The sequence below is a fragment of the Rhamphochromis longiceps genome, linkage group LG12, assembly GCF_057381845.1.
Source record: "Rhamphochromis longiceps isolate RC_006_pf linkage group LG12, R_longiceps_female_GT1.1, whole genome shotgun sequence".
Classification (NCBI taxonomy): Eukaryota; Metazoa; Chordata; class Actinopteri; order Cichliformes; family Cichlidae; genus Rhamphochromis; species Rhamphochromis longiceps.
In genome coordinates, this window is record NC_140568.1 from 33,541,191 (window position 1) to 33,568,192 (window position 27,002).

The 27,002-nt window shown below is 41.7% G+C and overlaps 1 protein-coding gene across 2 annotated transcripts in view; it reads left to right on the forward strand.

The window, feature by feature from the left end:
* The first annotated feature begins 4,711 nt into the window (after positions 1-4,711).
* The window catches only part of sema6a (sema domain, transmembrane domain (TM), and cytoplasmic domain, (semaphorin) 6A), a 103,124-nt gene continuing 80,833 nt past the window's right edge, over positions 4,712-27,002 (forward strand). For both annotated transcript variants that reach the window (XM_085425930.1, XM_085425931.1), the window contains exon 1: positions 4,712-5,100. The gene's annotated coding sequence lies outside the window, so the exon portion shown is untranslated. The remainder of the gene's footprint in view (positions 5,101-27,002) is intronic.

Consider the following 27,002-nt stretch of genomic DNA (forward strand, 5'->3'; position numbering starts at 1 on the left):
TTTGTGCACATATACATCCACCTGTGAGTGACGTCTCCCTGTGAGAACTTTCAGGCATCTGATGATCGTTATTCCGCTGCTTACAGGCAACGGTTCCACATCGTTTTCATTTATATAATATATTCCTGTATTTCTGCATAAATTGACATCATCCAGGATCTGTAGAGCCTTCACTTCGGGTATTTGACAGTTACTTCACAAGGAGGAAATATAATAACAGATGTGTGATACACATAAACACAAAGACACACATGTGCACTCTGTAAGGAAAAGCAGAATATGTCCTTCTTAATTCCTGTGTTTTTGTTTGCTTGTAGGCATTGTTTTTAGTCACCAGTATGAACTATGTAAAAACAATCTGCAGCTAACTTGCTTTATTGGGTATCAGGTATTATAATAGCTTCCGTTTAGTGCAGAGAATAATTTGGTGTTGGTTAATTTAACACTGATGCTACACTGATTTTTTTTCAGATCATATTTTAACACAAGTATTATCCTTTTTGTGAAAACCAGTGAGAATATGCGTGCACTTTGCGACATATTAAATCCCAGTAGGTTGAATAAGCTATCCTGATGATAAATTGGCCTAGTGTCACCATGTAGCTTATTTTAGTAGAAATGCACACAAGTTTTGCAGAATAAGGAGTTCGTTTTCTGTAGAAAGGGCAGTAACTTGCAATGTGAATACATTTTAAATTAAAGTTCAATTAAAGCTTATGTTTGCATATAAAATTATACGCATTAACAGAATATTATGGCCCTGAAAGTTGTGCAGACGGTTTAGTGAACTCTGACAGTGTTTCCAAAAACCAACAGCATCATTTTCAGGCATGCAGGTGTTTGCCAGTGTGAGATTAGAACCTTGTAAGCCTCACTTTCCTGTTTGTTTACAGCATCCACATTGGGATATCAATTATAAGATGACAGGAACAGCTGAACACAGGATGCACCAAACGTTGCATATAGAAAGATTAGTGATCAGCAGTATGTTCGCCTCAAGTTTTAGATGAAAATACATATCTGCTGTTTTTTCTGTTTATACTCGGAAAATAAACAGGCTGCAGCACCCATTAGAGTACAAAGACGGCAGGTAGCATGCCGATTCAGTGATTGGCTGACAACAGCACAATAGCAGTTACCTCTGTAAATGGGCTCTGTTTCTTTCTCAGCTGTCTGTATGATCCACAGGTGAGCTGCAGCCATTAGGACTCAGGCAACAGCAGCAATGGCAGTTTTAACAAACGATGCTCCTCCAGCAGTCCAGCTGTAAAACACACAGCTCAGCAGGCCTCAAATAGACACCCAATCACCTATACCGTTTTGTGATATAAAGCACAACAAAACTCCAGTGTCTCCTGCAGGCTTAGTTACAAAACCTACACGAGTCTTTCAGATAAACACTGGAATGACTTGTGTGTAAACTGGTGAGTCCAAGTACAGACATGACGTGCTTAAATATCTTCACATGAATGTAAAATTACATATTACTCAAATACAGTATTTAAATATAACTTAGATTCTGTTTCTGCTTTTATGTATGTTTTTTTATAAACGTTTTTTAAGTTTCTATGTAGAAAATATGGTGCATTTTGTATCTGTTCAAACTTGACTAGCTACAACATTTAACACAGTCGTTCTGTATTGGGAGTCTGTCTTGCTTTCACTTTCCTGGGAGTATCCATTTAAGTGCTACTTTAGGAATTTTGGCATTCATAGCCTAGCCATGTAAAAGATCGCTGTTTCATTTCATCAGCAATGCTAAAGCATTTAGTGTTTTTCAGCATGTTTTTGCTGGTGTTCTTGTTTCACCAATAGATTTTAAGGATTTTTATTTTATAGCTAGCTGTTTTGGAATGATTCTGGTCTCTGGACGTCAGTTTGTGTTATTCAGCGGCATTCTGAACCATATAGCAGAAGTGATTTTAACATCACTGTTTAACATTCTTATCTTCGTGTTGATGCTGTAATTACTTGATTCCCAGATGGGCTGAATTCTGGGATAAGCTGTGCAACTTTTGACAATCTTGATTGTATGTCTTTATTTCTTGCTGGCACTGTACATTTAAAGGTAGACTCACTCTTGGATGCACAACACATTATTTAATTTATTAGGATGTTGTTTCCATTTTAATTCAAGCAGGTTATGAGATCCATTCCACATGAACTGTATGTTGCAGTCATAGTACATATCAGTGTGACAGCGGTTGCTTATGTAAATGTAAATAAATACACACTCGCCTGTTATGAAAATTTATTTGTGATGATGCGTTCGCCCTGTGACAGATTGGGCGTACCCTGCCTCTCAACCTATGGTAGCTGGGAAAGGCTCCAGCTACCATAGCTTAAGTATTTTTGCAGTGGTAAGACTTTTTGCTAACAGAAGAAAAGGCAGCAAAGGAGGCTGAAGTGCCAAAGGAACAGGAAATTGCTGCACGTTGCTACTAAACTTTTAAAGCCACACAGTGGCAGAAGGTGCCTGTGATCCTTAAAGGCTAGCACAAGGATGTGAATTAGTTGTAAGACATTACTGGAAGCCAATAAAATGAGCAGAGGATATCTGTGACACTCCAGGAAGTTAATGTCATGGATTCTGTTCTACAGGCTGGAGAGAAGACTGGCGAATATAAGAGCTGTACTCTTTTAGTCAGGAGATGTAAAAAGGCCTGAGTGTGAGCCAAGCTGAGTCCCTGAAGAATCGCTGTTGTGTGCCTGCTGTCTGTCCCAGCCTGGGCTCTGATGGTTGCTCTATTTCAACCGCAGTTCTTCCACACAGAGTCCTAATGCGCCTGGGACAACTTCACCAAGATAAGTAAGATAAGCTCTGACATGAGCATATTTCCAGAGTTCAAACTAACTGGCGTATATCTTGACATTATTGAGCTCGAATTATATCCTGCCCGCCTCCCACACTTTGCAACACTTCCACTTCAAAGTGTATGTGAGAGTGTGAGAGAGACCGACTGAGATAGAGGGAGAGAGATTAAAGATTGTAAAGACGGAGTATGTGAAATACTCAGGAGTTGTATGTAGTTTAATTTGGTTTGAAACTTGGAGCATTTGCCTGACTATTGATGTTAGGAGATTTAGATGCTTTTCTCATCTGGGTTTGTGTGTATCTATAATGATTCACCTGCGTTTGTCAACAGCATGCAGTACATTGATATCAAACGCAGAATTTTAATGATTTCACACAAAGTTGTTGCTTATAATTATACTATAAGATAAGATTCATTCCAGCCAAAAAATTGCCAAAGAGGTGCTTTTGTTTGCATCCACCTCACGTTTTAATTCCAGCCGGTTCAATATAAGATTTTTCTGACAACTACATGGATATCTGCAGTGAAAAAAAGATAAAAGCAGCAAAGTGATTATGTTTCCTCCATCACATTGCACAGCCCTCTATAATGCCTCAACTGCATGATGTTAAATGGGTTTTGCTTTTAAAGCAAATTAAATGATAACAGATGAGGCAAGGGTTGGCAGACAGGAGTGCATTAGTTTACACTGAGGAACCACTGTATAGAGTTTGGCATTGGGCCGGTGGAGACACACTGTACTGAACTGTTACAGTAACATTATAGCAATAGTGCCTGACAGGCTTATACTCAGGAGCACAATTACACACACACACACACACACACACACACACACACACACACACACACACACACACACACACACACACACACACACACACACACACACAGCTGCGTTCACAGGTGGCTTGTTATAATGTAATGATAAGCCCAAGACCTGACACAAGTTAGCTTTGCCTCTCATGAGTTTTTTGACATGATCTAGATGTCGACATACATGCTGACATACATGCTGACAGGTACACAAAACACAGTATATGACAGCACACACACACACACACACACACACACACACACACACACACACACACACACACACACACACACACACACACACACACACACACACACAAGCAGTTATGTTTGTGCTTTGTGGCAGGCTTTCAGTTTTAAATGTAACAAATTGATGTTGATTTTGGCTTAGTTCAATGCTGGGTGTACACACTAGTGTGTCTGTGTGTGTTTGTGTGTAAGAGAGTCGGGGAAAGGCTAAGTGGAGCACGCATCGCTAACATCAGATAGTTCATGTAGCATAAATTTAAGCAACAACTTTTTGAACTTCGCTGTTGTTTTCAGATTTTTACCTGATGGCCTCTCTGATGAGATGAGGGTCAAGGAAAGTAAGGGCTCATTTGTAAAATCCCAGTTACAGCAGTGTGCGTGCGCGCGTGCCAGGCCCGGGACCACCTAAGAGGGAAGGCGGTAGGCGCCCTGAGATCAGCGCAGAGACAACTGGCAGCAGACTTTGAACCTGATCATATTCCGATTCGCATTGACAAAAGCGGCGGCGGGGGGGGGGTCGAAGGAGGACCTGCATCTTTATTGTGTCATCAAAATTACCAGTGACAGTTTGCGTCCTCGGCCCGGAGCAGAGCAGAATACAGAATACCAGTTAATCTTATTGACATTCCCAATAACCTCTTTGTGTTTTTTTCCTGTGTCGACACTATTAATAGCCCCCAAGATTTCTCTTTCTCCAACGCGCATTCCACTGCGTAAAAATAGAAATACAGTTGTCCATAACTGGCACCCATTGACACAATAGCTCCCGTTCCATAGACGTAGCTCCTCCCTATGCATGTGTGAGAGAGAGTGTGTGTGTAGCGGGTGGGTGACAGCTGGGCTTGCTGCGCTCCGCTTCAGTCTGGTAAGAAGCTTCATCTCCAAATAGGATGACCGTCGGCTTTTGTGGAAGGGACTGCGTTCAGCTCCGTAGCTAGTTCTGGGACACCCGGTTGTTTGTGTTCGTACAGTTTACCTGAGGGAAGTTTACGAGGCAAAGCGTCCTTTTTTGTCACTAGTGTGGATTTCCGATGGATATTCCGATTTGAGTGGTGTGATTTGAGCGCGGCATGTAACAAAAAGAAGCGCATGAGAAAAGTAGCGCTCGTATTGTTATCCTAAAGCGAGCACCATCTGAACTGCTTTGAGGGACACATCTCATGGATTACTAAAAGGCAGAGCTGTGTAACCACTCCGAGGGATATCCATTCATGAGCTGAAGGTGAGATTTCTTTGTTTACGTCTAACTTCATGCGCTCATAGCCCGTACCAGCCTTTCTCAAACCCCGGAGGCTTGTTTTCTGTGCAGCCAGGCTACCGGGCGACAAGTGCACCAGCTTCGCGCGGTAACCGTATCAACTTAGTATGTTTTCGGGTATTTACAAAAGCATTTTTATTAAATGTGTGAATCAGAATGTGTACATTTTACATTCATATAAGAACTGTGATCCTTTTCCGCAAGAAAAATACCATCTGGTGATTTAAACAGATCATAATTTCGTGCGTAATCCCTCCTATGCTGTTTGTTCATATAGTAGAAAGAAGTGTAAGTCTCGGAGGACCTATTTTGGATCAAACTAGTGCGTCTAAACACGAGAAAAAACAATACCAGTGTATAATTTCAAAATATGAAAATAAGGAGGGGAAACGTGTTTGTAGGAACTTGCTGGAGTGGACCGACTGTAGTCCTCCCGCCCCATGACTTCACAGTGCTTACTTTCAAACTACAGCCATTAAACACACTTATTAAGATATTAATGTTAATGTTATGAAAACGCATAATACTCGAGTCCTCGCTTCATTATTACAGTGCATGACGGGATTTTCATTTGCAATTTATTTCCACATTACGTGGAGTAAATGTATCTGTATTTAAAGCAGATATTCATAGGGTGGACTAATTTTGTTAACAATCTTTCTACTTCACAGTATTTCTACAAAACTCTTGATTGAATCACAGGGATGTGATGTGAATTAATCATTTTACATTCATGTTTTTATTGCGAAGTGAGCTACTCTGCGGGCTGAGACTTTCTTCCTCTCTCTCGCTTTCTGCGTGTGTTTCATACACACAGAGGGACAGGCACACTGGTTAGGGTGTGTTCAGCCACCAGGTGATGGAGTGGTCACTGTTACTCTTTTCCAAAAGATCAGTCAAATGTTTCTAATATTGACCAGGGGCGCAGGTTGAGAAGTGGATTAGCCAGTAGAAGAAGTGCTTCTGCACATTATTTCTATTTATTTATCAAGCCTGGAGGAGAGATAGAGGCCTCACAAACCACATCCAACACAAGTGCCAACACCCAGTTACTCTGTGATTGCCCCTCTCTTCCCTTCCCTTCCCTTCTCCTCTCCTCTCCTCGATTTCCCCAGAGGCACTGGGAATAGCTGGAAAAGGAATTTTCAAACTCTGAATGTAGGTTATAGATTAGAAAGTGTGCAAGTGAGCTGATAGAAATGGGTGAATCCAAGCACTTTTGAATGCAGACCGCAAAATATGCATCATGTCAACTGTTTTCCAGATGCACCACATGGTGTATCAGCCTTTTTTTTCTAAGTGGAAAAAGAAAAAAAAACTTTACACCAGCTCTGAGAGGAAAGGGTGTTGTAGTTCATGTTTTCCCTGAAATGCCTGGAAATATTTGGGGCTCCTCTGTGTTTTTTCACGTGTGACCTTATGTTTTTTTGCTGTCAGCATACACACTGTGCTGGGTATTACACACAGATCTTAAATGGGGAAAGAGCAAAAATGTTTTAACATGTTACCTCTTCTCCTCCTACAACATTAGCCTGGAGGCATTGAAAAATCCTGGAGGCATTTTTTTTTCTTAAGATGTTGCACAGCCCGCAAGTCCCACCATATTGCCTCACGCAGCATACAGCACCACCAATAAGAGTGCTAATCCTACTATTAGCACTTTATATTTTGACATGTTGGTTGTGCTGACACATGAATTACAGCATGATTACCTTAGTGACAACAGTCTGCCTGTTGTCCTCCTGAAAAAAAAAACCCCAGAATAAAGCAGGGCGACCAGAGTTGCTGCTTGTATTTGGAGCAATGCTCTGTGGAGCGTTTGATCCGCCGATCCCCTAACAATAGCAACGGGGATGGCATTGTGTGTAACTGATGTGCATTTGTCACACTGTATGTGTGCGCGCATGAGTGTGTGAGACAGAGAGAGGAAGAGAGAAGCAGAAATAGAAAGAGCGAGACAGAGTTTGTATTTACCTTTGCCAGTTAAGGACAGATGCAGATGTTGCTTTAATACAGTGGGTCTGAATAATTGATAAAGAGCTTTGCTCCTGTTCAAATGAATTGGCCCTCTATTATAAACAGCCACAACAGTCAGCCACTGTTAACTGCTGGTCCTCATTCAGTCAGTGTCAATAGTCTGCATTCAATAGTGTGTGTATTTATGCATATTTAATAAAAGCCATGTTTTATTGATGCACATCCTTGGTGTGTGGGCTTTTTTTTTTTTTTTTTTTAGAAACAATTAGACTACAAGAAAGCATCAAACGCATCTTAGTCATCTGAATGTGATTTATTGATGCTTACCCCATTTTCAGCTTCCACGTCTTTCTAAATTGCCGCCGCCTCAGTTGCACTACCGTAACACTAAATAACAAACCTCTAGTAACAGAACAAAGCCGGAGAAAGAGCATAATCCCGGCTTTGTGGATGTGCTTTTAACACATTTTGTTTTAGAAACGCGGGTCAGCTCAATCAAAGAAGCTTGGGTTTGAACTTTTGCATCACAGATGTTATGGCACAGTGTCTGTTTTTGGCTGGCTCTCTTTTCAGATTCAGTGGGAGTCTGCTGTGATTCAGAAGGTAAAAGAAAAACAAGCAGGAAGATATCCTAACCTGCTACAACAAATTATACAACTGCTCTATATAAACATTATTTTGTACTTAACCTTCTGCTGCTCCGTCTCACTTTTTTTGTTGGCAATGAGTTCTGTGATTATTTGATAACTACATCATTTTATCTGAAAAAAAAAATGTTGACAGAGATATAAAAGATATTAGACCTATGCTGAGATTTGCATCCACCCTTTTGTTTAACTTATATTTGTGATTCCTTAATAAAAAAAAGTTTATTTACTCATTATACACCATACAGCCTTCTTTTACTGGAACATGTTGCTCATTGTTTATATGAGATGATAAATGGTATTCACTGTACTACAGTGCTGTAGAGTCCTGTATGTTCCATTCACAGCATGGCTCATTGAGAATGTAATCACTAATCACTAGCTTCTGCGCGTTGTTCTTGTTCTCGTTGTCTTTCACACATTCACACACACACACACACACACACACACACACACACACACACACACACACACACACACACACACACACACACACACACACGCATGCATGGATTCAATGTGTTGTTCTAACTGGCTGCTTTCTCCCACTTAGCCTTAACCCTTGTGGCTCCATAAAAAATGACTCTACAGTGCGTCCACAGAATTAACCATCCATGTGTTAAACACTCTTCATACTCATTACATTAGCATAATTGATTGACCGTGTTGTAAACTGCATGCCAAAAAAGCCAGAGGCATGAAGGACCAGGCAAGCAGTGCCTGTTGGTGTTTTGGCTGTTGGTCCTTGGCAATGCTTTGTTGTTGGAAATTAAGTGAATTAGAAAGTGATAGCCAGCTCATCTAGGACAAGACTGAGAGAAGCCAAACTTTGCCGTGCGTGCTAGATGAAAACCCATCCACTGAAACATTTCAAATCAGCTTAAATTGTGCACTTTCTCTTCATATTATTATTTTAAGCACTTAGTGTATGCTACATTAACATGTGGTAATACCTTTGTCACAGCTGGGTTTGGTTGCCTGTCATTACTCAGATGGAATGGAAAGGAAATACATTTGCAGGGATAATCCAAAAACAGCAGGGCTTTGTGTGATTGCCTGGGAGATGGATGAATGAGTGGCCTTGAAAACAACCAAGTCTTGCGCTACAGACCAGATGATGTAAATCACGGCACACAGTGTTAAAATATGATGTCCTAGTTCCCGTCCTGCTGTTGTGCTTCTGCAGGTAAGAGAAGCCAGCTGTGAGTCATGGACACATCCACAGTCTTTTAAGACTCATTAGGGCTGCATCCGCTACTGTGGTTGTGGTTATTTCTGTGGTTAGTTTGCTTGTTGGGAGCCAATAAGAAAGGTTGTGTGTCATGTGGATGTTAAGCATCAGAAAAACCCCTGCTTACTGCCTCTTAATTTGCTTATGTGTCTGTGTCTCTGTGTAGTGCCTAAGTCAGACCCTTTTCCGTGCGTATAGTACCACAAAGCACAGAGGGTGGCTAATGGTGAGGGGGGGTTTGAGTGTGCTCTCATTGTGTGTACTCTCTGCGTCTGTGTGTGCGTGTTTGCGTGGCGTTGTTCGAGTGCATCTGTCCCTCCTCCCCAGGCCCCAGCGATTGGCACTGCATCTCTCATCTATTAATCATAGAGAGCGCTTGCTCTCTCATTCCGTTGCCATAGTTTCAGGACCTGAGACAGTGTTGGGGTGCGTTACTGCCTAGAGAGAGGAAAAGTGAGAGAAAGAAGGGGAGGAGAGAGGAGGAAAGGAAAGGAAGGAGGTGTGACTAAGGAGGAAAAGAGGAAATTATATAAAGAGTGTAGTGTGGGGAAGACTGAACAATTGAAAGAGAGCAGAGGAGGGAAGAGGGGAAGTGACTGAAAGAGCAATGCCAGGATAACGCACCGAGCAGGTCCTCACGCTGTGGGTGAGAGTGCTTCAAGAACCAAAATGGATTCCATTTTTATCTCAGCAGTAAATCCTCTATCTCCTCTCTCTTTCACACACATACGTACATAAACTCTTTCCATCTCTCTGCTTTCTCCTTCCTAAAGAGAGCAGAAGAATATTTTCACAGTAGGCATCATCTTGTGAATAGCAGGCTCATGGGGCTGGTGCATCTCCAGTGTGTTACAGTACATTGAACTGCTGCTATTTCACCTTGCTTTACAATGGAAAAATCCTTCCACTAAGCTGAAATGGAAGATGGGCAAGGATCGCCTGTTTCATGCTCAGTTGGTTGTTTTGATGGCAAATCATGCTGAATTCATGTGTTATTCCATGATGGATAAGTCCATAAATCGACCACTATGGAAATTTCCAAGGCAGGGAATACCTCATGCTATCAGCTCTTGTTTCTCAGTCTCTTAGCATTTTATCATCTGCCTATCTCGTTGCTTTTTTTTCTTTTTTTTTCAGCCCTGTTCTCCTTCTCTCCAGATTTATATTTGCTTCCTTTCACGCAGAAGGAAAACATGAACATGTGCCGGTACTTTCACAGAAGGACTTCTTGTTTTGGCTGTAGGCTTTGTACCTCCCATATGACCTCATAATCTCATCTGGGTCTTTTAATGGCTAACCATGCACTAATGTGGTGGTTGTATTATCGCCTTGTCTCATCACATCATTCCCTGCTTGTGAGTATTTCCAGTGGGGGCTTCTGGGAGTGCAGTCCACTGGCAGCACTGTAATCATGGGATTCTCACTGCACAACCACCTTTCACTCAAATGCGTGTACACAATTACACACAAATTCACTCATACGCACACAAGGCGCATTTTTAGTGCACACAAATTCATGCGTCAGGGCAGTTTCTTTCATGTCAGTAAGATTGAAGAGGGATAAAGAAAGCTTGTCATTGTTACAGTGGTGCACGTAATGGGTGCTAGTGGGCAGAAACTCAAGAATACCTGATTGTACAGCACACTCTGTAATTCTCCCTTCACTGTGTATGGACTTTCTGCTGGGGAATTACTATTAGGGGACATAGGGACAAAGGAAGAAGTGAGAGGGTGTGTTTGCTCTTTGTACTGATGGCAGTGGGGTGCTTTTGTGCTTTTGAAGTAATGGGATTGCAGGTGACATCATAGTGCTCGCATTCTCAGGTGCAGCAGGTGAATTAATCCAGGTGGGGGAGGGGTTAAAGGTTGAGTGTGTGTGTGTGCAGATTTTATAGCTCTGTGAGTAGCTGTGCAAACAGACATGCACGGTTGTGCACGTGTTGATATACATGTATGTGTATCACTTGTCAAAGTAGAGGAAAGCCAGTGTGTAAGGTGATCGGTATGCTCAAGGCAGAGCAGCAGTCACTCTTCCAGAGGCTATAAGCCTCGCTGAATGTGGGAGGAGCAGTTGTCTCTGAAAGCCGAACTGCTGGTTTAGATACGCGAGCCAAACAGGACTTGACGGATTTCGTTTATGATCCACGTTTCTGGATTTTTTTTTTTCCCTCCACAGCAATATTTCTGTTTAAATTATCTGCCGTTCGATAATCTAATGTTGCTTGCTGTGATACAAGCAAGCATTAGCTTGCTCTGAGCTGGGCAAGCTTATACTTAAGCAACCTTTAATTGATATCCGAGTCAGCATGTGATTTGTAACAACCATCCCAAACTCATCTGATTCACTGATGATGATCATAGAGTTCTTGTAATTGGTCCTGGGTTCATATTAATTATTTACAGTGGTCTCTAGAGTTCTAGGCACATAAACATGAACGGTATTAAGAAAGGAGTTTTACATCTGGTCATATGCGAGCAATCAGAATCAAGGAGTAGATTTAGTTGCTAACATGAAAAACCTTACCCAACCAGTATTATCTTAGTTTATATTCACAGTGTTTCTTATTAGAGGTAGAAAAATCCAGACTCTGTGTGCTTCTTCAGCATTTGTCTCAACCCTTGTTAAAAAATCTGTCTTCCCCTGGTCACAGTGGCTGGTAGACTACAAGTGATTCCCCTGAGGGTCCTCTATTTCAGAATCCAATCAGGCAGAACTCTGAACAATATTACCTCTGTGTGTGTGTGTACATTTATTACATAGTTAATGAACAAATTGCAGCCATGTGGCAAGCTCTGGTGGCGTGGCTGGCTAACAAAAAAAAAGCAACACCGAAAGCACGTGCACACACGCACACACACACACACACACACACGACTCACCACAAGGCTCCCAATGTTCTTGGCCTGTCTGTCCATCAGCTCATGCAGAGCGCTGGGCTGGGAGTACTTATCATCACTATGCTGAGTGGAGGCCTTACAAAGGCGTACACACACACACACACACACACACACACACACACACACACACACACACACACACACACACACACACACACACACACACACACACACACACACACACACACACACACACACACATTCATGCATGCAGTTCAGTCAGCTCAGGGAAACTGCTTGGTATAGTCAGGGCTCCTGTAATGATTAAATGTATGGTGTGATAGCAGCCTGAGCTTAGGAAACTAAACAGATAGGCAAACAGGGTGACTAGCAGGCAGGTAGGCAGCTAGAAAGGCAACTATATCTCCAGTTGAATATATTTAAATAGCTGCCATAATAGTGTTTACAGGTAATGTTTTTACAATCCAGGAAACGTAAATCCTTATACAGCAGAAAAGTCACAGGAAGGAGGCCGGGGTAAATGGTGCAGAATGCAGGACTTCGACATAAACACCAGTAAACCGATTCCTAATCCCACGTGTTGTTAGGTTCCTGAAACACTTGGTCAAAAGAAAAATTGTTGTTTTGGTTTAGTTAAAAATCCGAAGCTTTATCCATTTATACTCGAAGCCAGCTGAAGGCCAATTTATGGTCCCGCGTTGGTGTCTGTTTTTGTAGCTTCCCACCTACGCAGGGAGATGGATTATGGGAATTCACACAACGTGGAGGCTCGCGTACAGTCCTTCAACGAGCAAACACCGTGTCGCCCCTGGGCGATGACGCTACATGTAGGTCAAATGATGATTGGTTGAAAGGTTGGCTTAACCAGGAAAGCGAATTAACACAGTACACCGCAAGAAGGAGAAGCGGGAGAAACAATGGAGCACGAAGAAGTACATAGGAGAAGCACAGACAGTAACTGCAGGGGATCATTTTAATTATTTTTACACTCAGTTTCACCCACCTAAAACAAAGTTCTTTATAACCTTTGACTTTGGTGTTTCTAGCAGCAAAGAACAAAAAACAGTGCACGCATAAAAATAGAGAATTCTGCATTTCCAGTTGTTAAACATATTTTTGACTCTGCCCCCAAATGGCAGCAGATAGCCAAGCTTAGCAAAAATACGACAAACAGGGAAAACCAGTAGGCATGTTTCAATTACAGTGAAACTTAAAATAAAATAGAGAAATTACACATAGTTTTGTAGCAGTTTCCCAATGTAACTCAATCATTGTAAGTTGCTCACAAAATGTATTTGTTAGTGCTAATTAGTGACATAAACGTAATGTATAGACAGCAAACTTGAGCTGGGAAAATAAACAAGACTGTCAGATAGACAGTTATGCTAGGGGCATGCAGGAATGCAGACTTAGAGATAACTGGGACATTTAAAAAGACAGGTACAGAGGAAGACAGCCTGTCAAAGAGGGTAATAGAAAGAGTCTGGACAGTTAGGAAGGGAGGCAGTGAAGCTTTGAGGCACAGCAAAGAAACCAATGCATCTCCTTTTCAAAATGAATTCTCGTGAAAAGAAATAATATTTCATCCTGCCCCATCCATCCCCCTTTAATCTGGACAAAAGGTGCTCTGTATGTGGGCAGGTAATCAGGCAAGCAGGTTGATAGGCAGGAAGACAGACAAGCTGTGAGGCAGGAGAAGAGAATTTGTGCCTTGCATGATAATATATTCATTCATCCCCCACTCTGATAATGTTCACAGCATGCTTGGGTTGATTCATTCATCACAGCCTACTGGGGGCCTTTTTACGTTATTTGTTAAAAAGCTTTGCTTTTCTAAACCTGTTAAGGTTTGCTGACTGGATTATTCTGGAGGTGAATGCTTCTGGGCTTGTGAAGGTGGGTAAGGCTATAGTGCATGTATTGGAACTAGTGTCTTGTTTGTGTAGGTATGCACTCTTGCATAAATTGGTGTGTGTTGAGACTGAGAAATGTGCAGCGAGGCTTATTTTGGTCTCTGAGTTTGGTTTGATTGGGCAGTGCAGCAGCTGCATACAGAAACGCTGTATCTTTTGATGTGCTCCCATCCTCAGCTAATCTTGGACCTTCTCATCTGTTTCTCTGATGGTTTTCTGTACTTTCTGTGGGATCTGTTTAACTTCATCCCAATAACCAAGACATTTTCTGTCTATTGATTATGGTATTATACAGCAGTTGAACCCTTGATTATTTAATTGGGTTTGGAATCAGAGTGAGGAGTGATGGCTACGTGCCGAGCTCCTCTGAAGAGAATTTGATGAGTCAACGCTGGTCAGGCTTTATCACAGAGAATTATTTCTGTTTCGGGTAGATTATTACAATCTGTGCATTTTCTCAATATCAAATCTTGTTTGCATAAAGGCTTTTAACTGTTCTCAGCTGGTTGACAGGTAGGAAAAACAGAAGACAGCTAATTCATTAGTCAACCACTTCAGTTTCTCTCTCCCTCGTGTCTTTTTTCCTTCTGCAGGTTTTTGTCATGGTACATGTGAGCTAAGCCTGGATGGACAAGATATCCTAATTTTACCTGGTCTAGTAATGCTAGCCCGGTAACTAGATAGGAACACTGGGAGGAAGGTGATGCTGTGTAGACGCACTATCAGTTAATCATTTACAAGGTTTCGGAGGGTTTTACTGATGAAGGAAGTTTTTTTTCCCTTCTTCTTCCTTAAGTAAATTATTTTTGTGTTTTAAAAAAAAAATCAAATTTATAACAGAAAGTTATTTCTTTTTAGCTGGTTCCCACCTTTTAAATGTGTATTGAAGGGTTTAAAACATTTTAGAAGATTATTGTTTTGGTTCCTCTTTGGCTGACTTATTCCAAAAACTAGTTTTGCTCTTGTCTGAGTGTTTTCACAAAGGAAATCCATGGCTTTGCTACCTGGTCTTCATCTTGAGAGTTTACACTGCAAAATTACATTAGATTACATCACCACCCATGACAACAAAGAAATCAAACAGCAAGAAAAGGCAGTGTGATGAGTCTGTGGAGGTGTGGCTCTGACCTAGATAAGATTGGGAGTTTGGAGCATTGAGCTGATCCCGTGGTGTAGGCCTATTGTTGTCATTCAGTCTGTACCTGACTTTGATCTCCATCCTTCCCCCGTGCCACACTGGATTTGCTTCTCTGTTCAGTCCTGTGAGGTGCAGTCATCCAGGGCCAGTTGAATCCCCTCTAGCAGACTGGTTGATTGTTGCAGACTCTATCTAGAACAAACAGCGTTTTATGCAGCCAGCTGATAAGATGGGACATGGTGGTGTGTTCGCTCTGGCGCCGCTGCAAGCGTCATTTGTTTCACACATTAACAGGTGAAGGACTTAGTGTGTGCTTACAACTATGATGGTGTATGTGAGTGTGTACTTTGCGTTAGTCAAGCTATGTAACCCTGGCTGACCCACACTGTGGTAATTTAACAGTCACAGATAGCACAAACCCTGTGAAGAATGAGGATGTGGTTACCAGTAATTGCCGTAGCTTAAGTATATTGCCATATGCTTTATATGCACAGTGGTTCATGTGCTTCTTACGCACACATGACACCATGCACATAAGTATGCACAAATATAATCATGTGAGCTCAGGACCCCGTGACAGCTGAGCAATTAAATGACAGCCTTAAATACATCCAATAGGAGAATTCAGTATTTATGGCTACTGCGAAGTGTGCTTCAAGCTGCACGTTTAGAGTAACATTATACATATGCGATGCAGTTTCGCTTGCCATTTTAGCAACACTTACATTTGTGATATTTAAAATAATACCACTCACAACTCATCCATCCATAGTGTAACCTGCTCAAACTGTTTGTCTTTTAATGCTTGAATAGTTAATATTTTATTCTGGTTCTGATTACAGAGGTCAGACCACTGCAGAGTTTCACTTATTTTCACTTCCACTTTACATCAGCATCTTTCACTTCACACCAGGCTTGTTCAGGGCAATTGTCTGTAAGAAGCTGCCTACACGACCTTAATTACCTGGGGAGGCTGTATTTCTTACCTCCACCACTTGCATAATAAGGCATGACTGTCTGTTTGAGTGCTCTCGTTTCCTGTCCCGCCCTTGAGGCATTCAGATAGTTATTCCATCATCACGGTGATTTCCATGCCTGTAACTCTGGGCTAATTACTTATAGTAAATACTGCCTGGGTTGTGACTACAGCGTCAACTGGAGCGGTGAGCACAGGGGAGGTACTTTTCATTAATTAATTGTTATTTGGAATCCTCTGTGAATGATTGGAGTCAGTTTGACACAACACAGGAAGAGAGGCGCTATTTTTATCCAAAGTACCTTACTGGATAGCAACAGAGTGGATTTTTGAACATGTCTGAATCAGTTGCAGCCACACAGAGGTACTGTGTAAACTTTAGTTAGGTGCTAAGATTTAGTGGCTAAGCTTCAGTCAATTTAGGCTAACCAAGTGTCTCTTACTCTGTTCTGACTTAGCAATTTCTCATCTGCTTTTCATCCTTAATTCCTCGTGCCACTATACTGAGATTAAATAAAGATTGTGGTTGGGGGAAATATTGATTTTAGTGGCTAGAATGTTAGCCGATTCTCAAGAGCTTTTTATAGCCATTAGCAATGGTTATTCGTTCCCTGGGATGCATTGTGTTACATCTAATGAGAGTGTAGAAGCGGATGGCAAGATTGTAATCAATAGAAGCATTAATACTGTTTGCCCTGTGTGCCTTTCCTCCTCACACGGATGACCGCTGTCTTCCTCTTTTCGGTGAAACCACTGCTATCATGAGTTCAGCTCATGGGTCAAATATGCTGCAGTCACCATATGATGTGCTCATAAGAGTGCACCAATAAAACCGTAGTGGAAAGGTTAGTCATAGGAAACAGCTTGCTGACTACTGTAGGCCTGCCATATGCCTCAAGTAAACAGAGCTAAAAGGAGATATTATTCACAGTGGGACCTAATGAGGAGCTGAATGTAGAAAAAACGGGGGACCTGACAAGTGTTGAGGCTTTGGTTACCCTTTTAACTGATAACTATCTCTCAAATGGACAGAGAGACGAGCGCACCTGTACTGCAGACATTTGTATAAGAGAACAAATAGTGTATTTTATTACCTGGCAGATGATGGAACTTTATCCGCCTCTGAGGGGTTTTAAGGTGGAGTTTGATGAACAAACATGTGTGAGCGATAACAAGCTTTTGACAAGCTTTTATGGGATTATGACCCTTATCTGGAAATTCTAGAAGACCTCTATAAAATAATATACACGGTCAGGCTCAAGCACGCAGGTACGTGCACAGAGGTATCCAAAGAAACACACTTTGCCTCAAGTTAAAGGCATGCGATTCGATGGGCTGGGTTACCTGTCCGGTATCTGCTATCCAGGTTTTGGGCTGGATTCTGTGTATCAAGTGACGGTGGGTCAGATATGCACTGGGAGTCAGATGACTTTGTGGTCAGACGAAGATCTGATCCATGAGAAGGTGGATTCTCTGACTCGGGTTTTCTTTGTTTTCCTAGTGTCAGGTGCCTGCTGGAGACCACAATTTAATGATGAAGGAAGGAGTCAGCTGGGATGTATGAGCTTAAACTGAAAGAATTAAAGGGTTAATCTATTAGGCAATCCACAAAAAATTTATTAACAACTACAGTGATAGTCAATTAATCATTTGAGCCATTTAGTGCAACCATTGCTGCTTCCAGGATCTCACTTATGAGTAGGTGGGTTTTTTTGTCATGCACTGCTGAGTATTTGTTATAAATCAAACTATTCAATTAGAACACTGTGAGTTCTGGAAGAAGTTGTGTGTTTTTTACTGGTGACATGTGGAGAGTCCAGACCTCCCACCCCGAGACCCTGAAGTGGATAAACGGTTAAGAAAATAAATATGTGTTCCTTTTTTTAACTTCTTCTGATGACAATATAATAATCTATTATTAACAGAAACAATATGGTGTATCAAATTGTTTTCATCATAGAATTACATTAATCATTACATTGATTGAGATACTTTTTAAAAATATGTACTGGCCACTCATAGTACAGTGGTGTTATATAAAATATAATCAATCCAATGTTTTAGTCAGAGAGAGAGAGAGAGAGAGATAATAGCGAATCTCTCACACTTAACACAAATGCTAGATCTCTCTGGCTTGATTGTTTTTGGCAGCATCATTTCCTACAACTCAACTGGGAGCACTAAAACAAGGTATGGTACAATATTGCTGCATAATATAACACTTTGTCACGCCATCTGCTGTTTCCAATTTCTTTGAATTACAATATGTTCACGAATACGAACATCAGAGTGAGGCCAAACTAAGAACACAGAGTCACGGTTTGTAACAGCGTGAGTATTTCTGCAATTACAATTTTTGGCAGTGTGGCGAATTTAGCATTTTTCCCCCTCTTTGTGATGTGGAGAAAAGACATGTCACTGTGATGTAAGTAGATCTGATTGCAGGGTGTGCTCTGCGTTTCCTGTTGAAGCATATTATAGATCTGGTTTGCTACGTTCAAGCAGAGAAGAACATTAAGTGTTCACTTGAACCCATCTGATTGTGCTCCTGCCCACCCACCCTGCAGCCTGAGGATGTAAGCTATAAGCTGCAGTGGTGGATCACAAAGAGCCATTGAACAAAACTTCCTCCCCTAACCAGATCAAATATATAGATAAGACAAACAAACTCGTGTCGGGTGCCCAGCCAATTCATCTGATATTTCCCCCCGTCTCCGTTTCAGTCAGTATGGCTGCTCTTGAATGTAGCAGGTTTGTTGTGTTAGCCTTTAAGGTGTAGAGATGCACAGGAAAGTATCAGGTCACGAGAAAAGCGGATCTACCTGCCTGCAGGTAGATTGAGAAATATTACTCGCAAGTACAGTTTGTCCTTGTACACATACAGATATTTTGGCCAGGTAAAACAAGCCAGGACAATTTAATGACACCTTTCATAGCAAGTGCCGTCCCGGAGTTGCATTGCAGTGCAATCGGACAATGAAAACGTATCGGTTTCATTCGTTTTTGTTCCCGTTGCTGTCTGCCTTGTTTGTGTCTCTTAAGCTACTGTCGTTGGCTCACAGAAGCGGCTCCGTTCTTGCTATTTAGTCTCTACAAACCTGTTGTCAGTACAACGCAAACTGTTGTGCATAAGGAATTTTCTCCAAGAAAAAGTCAGACTTCCACTGAGCTGCGGTAAACTGCAGTTTAAATTAGATCTGTGTTGTAGTGTGAACTTTTCTATTTTAGTTTGAAAATATCGAAAAAGGAGGAGAACGTTTTCATCCTTCTTAAAGATGTCAGCTGTTGACATGCTGTACTCTTTGTGTGAGGAGGTGGACGAGGGGAAGAGAAATAGATCTGTCTTTGCTGGAGGTTGGCTTCTCAAGTGCACAGTATGGCACTCTCATAGTTGAAAGCGTGTGCATGTTTTTGTGTGAACATGTGTGCAAGTGTGTGTACATCAAAGTTTTCATTTCATGTTCCGTGTTCTCTGTACTTATGCCCATACCCTGCTGTGAGCTCGTGTGTACTTTACGTGTGCGTGTGTGTGTGTGTGTGTGTGTGAGAGTGAGCGTCTTTGCTGCTGACCCCTCATGAGCTGAATATTGCAATGCTGGGAAGGCAGAGCCAGGCAGACCAGGCTAGAGCACCAGAGGCGAAACAGGGCAGACAGCCTGCACACAGACCCTTCTTTATACCCCATTAATAACACAATTCTACGAAGGACAGCCTGAGGCCACAGAAGGTCTGTCAAGGTAGTTCATTGTGTGGTAGGAAGTGAGTTGTTCATATGGTAATAGCTGCTGAAGCGGGTCCCTTCAAAGCCCGTTTGTTTTACTGAAAGTTGTAGTCACTCACTGAGTGGGACTGGATGGAATGTGACAGGGTGCACTGCTGTTTAGTTACTGTAGCTTAATTGACCCTGAGAAAGGCGAGTGAAGGCGGAGGGGGAGGGTGGAGGAGGCTGGGAGAAGACTGAGTGCAGAAAGGAACAGAGGAAGAGGGAGGAGAAAGATATATATATATATATATATATATATATATATATATATATATATATATATATATATATATATATATATATATATATATATATATATATATATATATATAGAGAGAGAGAGAGAGAGAGAGAGAGAGACAGAGACAGAGACAGAGAGTGAGAAGTACAGTGCTGCATGAGTAAAGCGCTGTTAGAGACATTGTGGTTCAAACAAGAGTGAAGATATGCTGCAAACTGCCATCAAGTTACCAGGTAAAAACATTCTCACCACAAACGGTCTCCTCAGTTTATCTTCTTCAGCTGAGGAAACCATTAATGAACAAAACATTGTAGCTTTAAAGCAGAGCTAAGAACAAGAGAGGGTGAACATCTGTGCTGGATGTACGTATGTGTGCCTGTGCCACCGGATACTTCTCAAAGTAGTAATGGCCCGTATCAGATTGCTTCAGATTTTATTTTATTTTATTTTTTTTAAATCTGGAGTCATTAAAGTTCTTTAAAAAAAAAAAGTCCATACCATATGTGTTAATCTTATTCTAATGTCTGCTGTAGAACTGTTGTCCCTTCAGAAGAGGAGTCTTTAATAATACAAGAAAAAGTCTTAAACTGTGTGTGTGTGTGGGTGTGTGTGTGTGCGTGCATGCACGCGTGCGTGTGTGTTTGACTGTTTGACATTTGCCTGAAGCCATTACTAGGTAGGTCTAATCTGACAGATATGATGGATGATTACTCAGACACAGCACACATGCTCTAACAGTACACACACGAACCTGTTGTGCATGAGCTACATTGTCACCTTTCTCTCTGGTTTTATACTCAAAACTCTAATTAGAAAAATAAAATAAAAAATATTGGCCAAGGCTCCAGACAGAGACAGAAAAAGTCAGAAAAAAGCTCCTGTCCCACTTTTCTATCTCGTCCGTATGAAATCTGTCTTCTGTTTCTACTCTCCGGAGGTCATGAGCTAATCAAAAATGTACAGACCTCGGCAGACCTTGGTCAGCCTCTCCATTATTTGGGTTAAAGCTGAGCTCCAATCGGTAGAACTATTTTAAGGCATCGGCTGCTGCTCGCCCTGTACTTCCTATCGCGCTCTCTGTGGAAACACGGAGTCATTGATCTATTGCCTAGCAGCCCTCCTGCACTTCCCCACCTCTCAGTGAGAACCCACAAAGCAGCTTTCACCTTCAGATGGCATACCGGCTATACTGTAAGGTAATGAAATACCATTGTGGAAGAAGACCAGGTGAAAATGCTTTAAGTGACACTGTCACCTTTACATGACAAAGACCTGAGCCTCAGCAGAGGTTTCTGTTTTGTGTTTGGTACACCGCAACTGTGAATTGTAATTCATAAATTACAGTCTCTGTGACACTTGCCCTGTGTAACATTTGAGAATATAAAAGTATTCCTCAGGTATGGGAACTGAAACAAAGATAAAATGCTGCCTGACTCTCCAGCCAAGCATTAAATAGCCTGGCGGAGCACTATTGCTGATGATGATGAACAAAGAGCCCATGCGCCTCACTTGGAGAGCATTCTCTGTTTCTGTTTTGCTGTTCAGAGCAGAGCCTAGTTTTTTATTTATTTATGTATTTTTTATTAAATAACTTTTTGGAGAGGATCATTTAACTGAAGCATGACCTTGTACATGTTTTTATTCAATAAACCTCTACAGCACATAAGATTTAAACTTCTTTCTATGGAAAATTTATGATGCAATTTCATGATGTTTTAGGAAAGACTGCTAAAGTGTCACTTAAGAGAATTTCAGAAAAATATCATTATTATGGTTCTGTTCATACCTAGCGTTATTATGGGTCTTGGAGGATTCAGTCACCAGTGGATAGCTCTAAGTAAGCTAAAATGCACAAATGCATGCAGGATGTATTGAGGATGCAATGAAATCCGATTGCTCAGACCAGGTGGAAGGTGTCCTGGATCTGGTCTGAGCAAGCTGGTCTTTCATTTTTAACTGGGAATGTTGACAACACATCCTTTTATGCCTCAATAACCCTATATCAAATAACAGAACATATCGATTTTATGTTGCAGTTAAGTAAAGTAAGTGAACCTATGTGTCTGTATATTTTGTTACAGTGGATTGTGGGTCTTATTCCAACTGACTGGAGCAAGTCTAAATGATAATTTCAGGTAACAGGCATTTCCCAAGTGTGGCTATATAGTATGTATAGACAGATATTAGCTGAAAAAGAGAGCTTGTGTAACAAACAGCTACTTGAAGTCTTGTGCACAAGGCTCTCTTCTTGCAAACAGCTGAGCTAAGATGCATGTAAATGCATGACCGCAGCCTATCACAATAATGCCTGAGAGTCGGGACTTTTTTTGCCTTACTTTGATCAGATGGGAGGTCGCCGTAAAAGCTTAACCTGTCTTGGCTTGTCAGTACTCAGTTCATTGGACAGGAGGATGAGCAGCAGGAGAAAGGATTGCTGGAGAAAACTCATGTCCATAAATATCTCACATTCATCCTCTTTTCCTCCGGTCTCTCTCTGTTTCTCCCTTCTTTTGTGTTATGTTCTCTTAGCTCTCTGCCAATGGCCAGTCTAAAAAAGGTGAGAACAGAAAATGGCACGTTTAAATCTGTGTGTGTATGTATGTGTGTGCGTTCGTTAATTAGACTGTCTGCTTGCTTCTTGGGCGCCTTATCTCTTAGAGAAAAAGTCAATGCATTCAAACTGTTTTTCAAAAGGATGAGGAGATGAATGTTAGCGTAGTTAAGAGGTGTGGAGTTTTAAATTCAGACAAAAATCTCTTGAGTCTGTGTCTGAATAATTTTTGTATCGAGATAATTTTGACTTACAATTTTGACTCATGAAAACCTTTATTTCATCTATAAGCAGGAAGAAATTAGCATTTTCCTGCAAATTAAGGCCCCCCCTTAAAAGCTAATCCATCTCCGATAAGCACTTGAGGGAGGGGCTCGTAACAGTGATAATGCAACTATTGAGACATCTCGTCACTGTGACTTGTGTTACGGTTCACCAGCAATCACTGTGTTCATTCAAAGGCTCACCCTGCTCCTACTCAGTCACCACTTTAGTTTACATAGCTTGTCCAGCCGTGTTGGGTTCCTGTTGCAGACTCTCCTGCTATGTCTTTGTTTGTTTTGGTAATGGATTCCAAGTTGGTATTGTTGCTTATGTCACTTGGTGATTGATGGGAAAAATTCACCTTCTCTTAACCCCCCCTTCACCTCCCAAAAGCCATCCTTGTGTGCCTTGCGGGGTGAACACACAGTAAGTTCCATCGCATTCTTCTGACAAAGTGACTCGCTGGCATCCGGATGCTCGCTTTTTGGACCAGCGAGCCGTGTCTTTAAATCAAGAAGGCTCTTCTGAAAACAAGGTGGAATCTGTGTGGCTGTGACAGTGTAACTTCCAAAGCGAAGGCTGAGATTATATGCGTGGACGGTTTGGGGGTCTTTCTATTCATCGCCCTTGTCGCCCCATGGGGAAGGACTAATTGGTGGCCCCAAAGAACCCCCTGTTTTGTCCCCGCTGCTCACAAAGGCATCTGGGTGCGGTCCCGTAGAGGATGGGGGTGGAGGGATGCAGCAATGGCGATGGAGAGAAGAGCAGGTTTCCCATAGAATAGTTGGCTGAGATGAACTTGAGCTGGGGAGGGGGGGCCTCACACCACTGGGTTTGCAAGGGGACATGACACACTCGTTCACTCACCCACTCACTCATTCACACGCTCACACATATACACCCTCAGTGGGGGATTCTGGTGCCAGTTGCTGGCCTTCTAGTCTACAAATGATCCTAGGCTGACCCACATAGTCAGCCATGTGTGAGGCTTCCCTTTATCCCGAAGCCCAGTTGAAACACTGAGTTATGGGTGTTTTCTGGTGCTCCCTGCCTTCTCAGCTGGGACTGCACAGGGGCCCCATGTGGGACGACATTGTTCACCCCGACCCAAGGACAATGAAGCTGTTGGCTGGGCTGAGAGAGAGAGAGAGAAAGGGAGGGGAAAAAGATGGGTAGAAGGGAAAAAGAAAGGAGACAGAGTGAAATAGATTGCGATGGACAGCCAATAGCTGGAAAGAGAAAGAGTGGATGAGTGGCTCAAATGGAAAGATAGGAGGTATAGAAAATGATTGGGGGGAGAGATTACACCTTTGGTAACAGAAGAAGAAGAGATACGAAGGCAGTAAGACAGATGGTGAGATTGACAGCGAGCTAAAGACTGAGCCAGTATGAGAAAGTATTGATTGCAGCGTGTGCTGGGTGTCTTCAGCTGTCGTGGCTGATCCAGAGCGAGGTCGTTAGTGTCTGCGAAGCATGGAGCCACGGACATTAGTGGCTCTTTAACAAACTCTGTATTGATTGGGACTTAGAGGAAGACTTACATGTATACCAAGGGATAATGTCCTGTATGTAATTAGCACCAAGGCTGTGACGGTGACATTGCACAGGACGTAAAGAGGGAAACCTTCAGTTGCAAGAAGAAAAATGCACTTTAAAAAAAGAAAAAAGAAAAAAAGTAAACTCTTCTTTTGATCATTTCTCATTTAGCAATTTTATGAGGCTTTTAGCCTTTTCACCTTCACCAATAGTCAATCTATATTCATGCATTTATGCTGCTAAAAGCAGCCGATGAAGCTAATGCCAATAGTTTATCTTAAAGGCATAAAAAGGATAAATCAGAGAACTGGAGCTACAAAGGTTTCAAGGATCATTTAATTTGTTCCTATTCCCTTCTCACCACCATAATTTCTCCCTCTCCAATTGAACATGATTTGTGGCTGGACTCGGCTCTCAAAAGAGGGCAATTTAATTGACAAATGACTTTGAAGCTAATCCAGTGATTGAGGTGACTGAGAGAAAGTGTTGACTCATATGCAGCGCAGCAGGTCAAGCACACACAATTAAAAAGTGTATATTTACTGATTCTGTTGCTGTTTTTTTCACTTGTGCTCGCCTGATATTACACTGTTGCTTCTTCCACTAGGATGAAATTCTTTTTCTTTTCAAATATCATACAATGTGTGGGAGTCGTCTATGTTATGTGTAGCATATATACACATATATGTGTCTGCTTGTCAACACAGACACACACATCCACGCACCCTTGCTGAGTATGATGTTTATATTACCCGAGACAAGCAGATTCATCTGTGAGACGTCTCTTTCTTGAAGTAGTTCCTCTGAGCTATTTGTTTTGACATTTTGCAGCATTGGCATCCATAGGTACAGTTGAAAGATGGTGCTGAATAGGATGATAAAAGCTGCTGGTTCCTACAGCAGTACAACAGGCAGCTGATGTATGTCACCTGTCATGTTTTAGGTGCATCTGGGAAGATTAAACACTTGTTCGTGTGGGACAGTAAAGAGTCTGTGGACATTTTAGTCTGCATCTTTGCAAAGAGTTTGGCATCAAAGGCTTTGTTGCAGTTAATTGCTTGTAGCATTAAAGAATGTACGACAAAGTACTGATTTCAAGGCTTTTCGTGTGCTTCAGTCAGTCGCACTTCTGCGTTGCCTCATTTGAGTTCTTATCCTCAGCTCATATTCCAGCTTCTCCTCAGTTTACCACATAACCTAAATAAAAACAAAGGAATTGATGGTTTTTCTCACTGTGTGCGTGTGTGTGCTTGCACGTGTGAGCGGTGTCACTGATTAATGATCTTCATATGGATCTTTCAGCACACATACACGCACACCAAACCAAACCAGTAGCTCATGATCAAAAGCTTAGACTTAAGTGCTGTGTGTACGCAGCATGCTCGCTTCTGGAACCCATTTTAGAGTGGGGTAAAACCACATGAAAGGTCTGCCCCTATCCTCAGACCCTTATCCCCATCCCTCCATTTTTTAAATCCCTACCTCCTTCCTTCCATTGCTGTTAGAAGATTAGACAACTTTACTGGATCTTATAATCAGAGATGTCAACCACAGATTAAAATACCCAACCGAATGCATTTTGATAGCTCCCAAAAAGAAGGAGACATATGCAGGTCATTACGCTTTTTCCTCAAAGACAGCTGCTGCCTCTGGATCTCAGGACTCCCTGAAAGTCTCTGGCATAAATGGAAGGTAATTACCATATCAGAGATCAAGACTCTGGGCTCTGACACCACTTTTTCAATTACTCAGAAAGGTTGTTAAGATGCAAATTCAACAAAATGGCTCAAACCCCCAGAGAGGGATACAGTTTCACACCCAAAGCTGCTTCTTAAGTTTCTTAGCTCATCACATTTTGACAGACAAAGAGAAAGATAGAGGCAGAGATAGACTCTGGGTGGGGTGATGCAGGCGATCTATAATTCATTCAGTTTGTTAGCATGACGACTCAACGTCTGTCATCTGAACACAAACTTAATTTTAATTGTGCGCTCTTGGCAGCGGGTCTTCATTTTAAAGCATGAAAAATCACCGCATTCAAACTCGATTCGGGTCTAACTTTGTGATGACACTGTGGACGGGGGAGAGGAGAATATGGTTTTTCACATTAAATATACACGAGAAAGTTTGGCTGTCCTTAAACCGAGGTCTGTATTTCCCCCTTAAAACTTCGCAAGTGTCTCCATGCCATTGCATATGGAGGCAACTCATTCTTACTATCCGTTCGTTTGCTTTTCAGAGTTCTAATATTTGGTTTTCTTGGAATTATGTCTTGCAATGTAGATGAATTATGCAGCAGCAATGTGCAGTATAGTACATCTCTTGCTATAGTTATGCAAATCTGGGATTCTGCCCTTAGCGCAAGCTCAGAGGAAATGATTTGCATTATATGTAAGGTGGATGTTGGAAAGATAATAAACAAAGTGGACTTAGTCATGACAAACTGGATGTGGACAAAATAAAAAAATGTCCACATTGGATAGAATGAAATAACAAAAAAATCTCTTGTTTTGTTTGTTAAAGCTGAGCATGTAACTCACTTGTTATAAATAACATAGCTTCCGTACAGTTTCCTTGCACTGACTAAAACGTAAAGAAATCCAAAGAATATTTTATTTTGTATGGCCTGTTAGGAAATTGGCTCTAGGTGTAAATTTGAATGTGAATGGTTGTCTATACATCAGAGTTAGAGTACCCTGCCTCTCGCCCTGTGACAGCTGGGATGGGCCCCAGCCCATTCCTAACCCTGAACTTGATAAGTGGAAGAAGA